This window comes from Arachis hypogaea, unplaced genomic scaffold (assembly GCF_003086295.3).
Source record: "Arachis hypogaea cultivar Tifrunner unplaced genomic scaffold, arahy.Tifrunner.gnm2.J5K5 arahy.Tifrunner.gnm2.scaffold_355, whole genome shotgun sequence".
In the NCBI taxonomy this organism is placed as follows: Eukaryota; Viridiplantae; Streptophyta; class Magnoliopsida; order Fabales; family Fabaceae; genus Arachis; species Arachis hypogaea.
This window is the reverse complement of record NW_027255645.1, coordinates 7,403-10,573: the sequence shown is the minus strand read 5'-3', so window position 1 is coordinate 10,573 and position 3,171 is coordinate 7,403. Positions and strand designations below refer to the sequence as shown.

The window sequence follows — 3,171 nt, the reverse complement described above, 5'->3', positions numbered from 1 at the left end:
CTATCTGATTATAGCCTGAGTATCCATCCAAGAAGCAATAGTAAGCATGTCCTGAAGCCTTTCAAGCATCTGATCCATGAATGGGAGTGGGAAATGATCTTTTTGGTGGCTTCATTGAGCTTCTTGTAGTCTATGCACATCCTCCACCCAGTGACAGTTCTTGTGGGTATGAGTTCGTTCCTCTCATTTGGCACCACAGTTATGCCACCTTTCTTGGGAACTACATGGATGGGACTAACCCATGGGCTATCAGAAATGGGGTAGATTACCCCTGCCTGCCATAACTTCATGACCTCCTTTTGTACTACTTCTTTCATGACGGGATTCAATCTTCTCTGAGCTTGGATGGAGGGTCTAGCATCCTCTTCTAACAAGATTTTATGCATGCATATGGATGAACTTATCCCCTTCAAATCAGCTAGGGTCCATCCAATGGCATCTTGATGAGTTTGTAGCACCTTGATCAATTCTTCTTCCTGTTCTTGACTCAGGGCAGAGCTAATGATAACAGGATGACTCTCATCACTACCCAAGTATGCATACTTGAGATTAGGGGGCAATGCTTTGAGCTCAGGTTTTGGTGCTTCCTTCTCTTCTTCACTATCTCTGGCATGTTTGGCATGGTTGTTTCAGCAGCCTTGATGTCACTAACTTCTATGTCCTTGGTGAACTCCTCCTCTGCCACTTCCTTTGTTGTTTCCTCAAAAGTTTCTTGTACTGCAATGTCCACTACATCCACCCTCATGCATTCCCTTAGTGATTCTGATGGATAGCTCATTGCTTTGAATACGTTAAACACCAATTTCTCATCATGTAGTCTAAGAGTGAGTTCACCCTTTTGTACATCTATGATGGCTCCAGCAGTAGCCAGGAAGGGTCTTCCCAGGATTATTGAAGCTTTGGCTTCTTCCTCCATATCTAACACCACAAAATCGGCAGGAAATATAAAATCTCCCACCTTCACCAACAAATCCTCAACTATCCCATGAGGGAATTTAAAAGTTCGATCTGCCAATTGGAGGGCCATTCTTGTTGGTTTAACTTCCTCAATCTTCATTCTTCTCATCATTGTTAGAGACATCAAATTGATAATGGCCCCTAAGTCACACAAGGCCTTCTCCACCATGACTTCTCCTATGATGCAGGGGATTTGGAAACTGCCTGGATCCTTCAATTTCTGAGGCAATTTGTGTTGGATGATGGCACTGCATTCTTCAGTTAACAACACAGTTTCCTCGTTTCTCCAGCTTCTTTCTTGGTCATTAATTCCTTTAAGAATTTTGCATAGAGTGGCATTTGCTCTATTGCCTCAGCAAACGGAATGTTGATTTGAAGCTTCTTGAAAATCTCCAAGAACCTGGAGAATTGGCCATCCTTTTCACTTTTCATCAAACGTTGAGGATATGGTGCTTTAGGTGTATAAGGCTTCAGGACCTCTTTTTCTTTTTCTTTTGTTGCAGACGATGTAAAAGATTGTCCTTGTTCCTTATCTCTCACATTTTCCTTTGCTTCATCCTCTGTGGTTTCCTTTGAGATCTCCTTTAGATTCTTTCCGCTTCTGAGGGTTATGGCCTTACATTCTTCCCTTGCAATAGCCTTGGCAGCATGAGAAACGCTTGTCCCAGGGGTTTGCTTAGACAAATACGCAATTTGATTTTCTAGCTTCTGGATGGCAGCTCCTTGGTTTTGCAGGTTAGAATTTACTTCTTCCTTAAAAGCTTTCAATTCGGTTATGTCTTGACTCATGGTTGCAAGCATTTCTTCTATCCTGTTTAATTGATCTTGAAATTGTTGGTTCGGATTAGGTTGAGCAGGTTGATTATTTTGGCTATGATATGGTGGTTGAGAGTAAGTGTTTTATGTGGCTTGGTATGATCTTTGGTTGGAGTTTTGGTATGTGGACTTGTTATGTTGGTTTTGCTGGTTTCCCCACCCAAAGTTTGGGTGGTTTTTCCAGCCTGGGTTGTAAGTGTTGGAATGTGGATCATATGGTTGCCTTTGTTGATTTCCTACATAATTGACCTCTTCCCAATCACCTCCTTCAGTGCTTTCTTCCTCTTGATCTTGTGTGTGAATTGCAGCCACTTGTTTTGTTTCTAATTTCCTGGTGAGCTCTGCTAGTTGCTTGGCAAACACCTTGTTTTGGGCTAGAATTGTATCAACATGGTTCAGCTCCATGACTCCCTTAGTGTTGTGTCTCTCTGATGCATAGTAGTACTCGTTTTCAACCACTGTCTCAATCACTTCAATGGCTTCTTCCACAGTCTTTTTCCTGTTCAATGAACCTCCTGATGAATGGTCTACAGCCTTCCTTGATTCATAAGACAGTCCATCATAGAAAATATGCAATTGCACCCAGTCATGGAACATGTCTGGTGGGCATTTCCTTGTCAAATCCTTGAATCTCTCCCATGCCTCGTAGAGAGTTTCACCATCTTGTTGTCTAAACGTATGAACCTCAGATCGAAGCCTATTGACCTTTTGTGGGGGGTAGAAACGTGCCAGAAACTTGCTTTCCACCTCATCCCAGGTTGTTAGGCTCCCCCTTGGGAATGATTCCAGCCACTTAGCTGCCTTGTCCCTAAGTGAAAATGGGAACAAAAGCAGTTTATATGCATCTTCCTGGACTCCATTGGACTTCACAGTGTCACAAATTCTCAGGAATTTTGTGAGATGTTGGTTTGGGTCTTCATTAGCACTTCCACCAAATGAACAATGATTCTCCACAAGTGATATTAGCTGTGGTTTGAGCTCAAAATTGTTGGCCTGAATGGGTGGTTTCTGGATGCTGCTACCACAATTCCCAGAGGTTGGGTTTATGTATGAACTAAGAACCCTCCTCTCAGGAATGGCATTGTTTCCATCAGCTCTCTCATGGTTGTGAACTTCTCTATCCATGTTGAGATCTAAAGCTTCCTCAAAATTGTCCTCAGATTCTCCTTCAGATTCCTCTTCTCCCAGTACTCTCTTCCCTCTTGCTTCCCTTCTCAGTCTATGAAGGGTCCTCTCTGGTTCGGTATATGGAGGAGTTGATGTCTCTCCTCTCCTACCTGTCATGCAAGAACACAGCACAGGCAACAAACAAGTGAAATACTCTTGGTTAATGGAAGAGTATGGTTAGAGCAGTTGAGGAATTAATTCAAACAGTTAGTGAGTCAGTGAGTTAGTTGC

At 42.8% G+C, this 3,171-nt stretch overlaps 1 non-coding gene across 1 annotated transcript; it reads left to right on the top strand.

The window, feature by feature from the left end:
- Positions 1–2,368: 2,368 nt before the first annotated feature.
- On the top strand, positions 2,369–2,472 carry LOC114927379 (small nucleolar RNA R71). Its single transcript, XR_003817686.1, has one exon. It is a non-coding gene; the product is annotated as a small nucleolar RNA R71 (small nucleolar RNA).
- Positions 2,473–3,171: the final 699 nt, after the last annotated feature.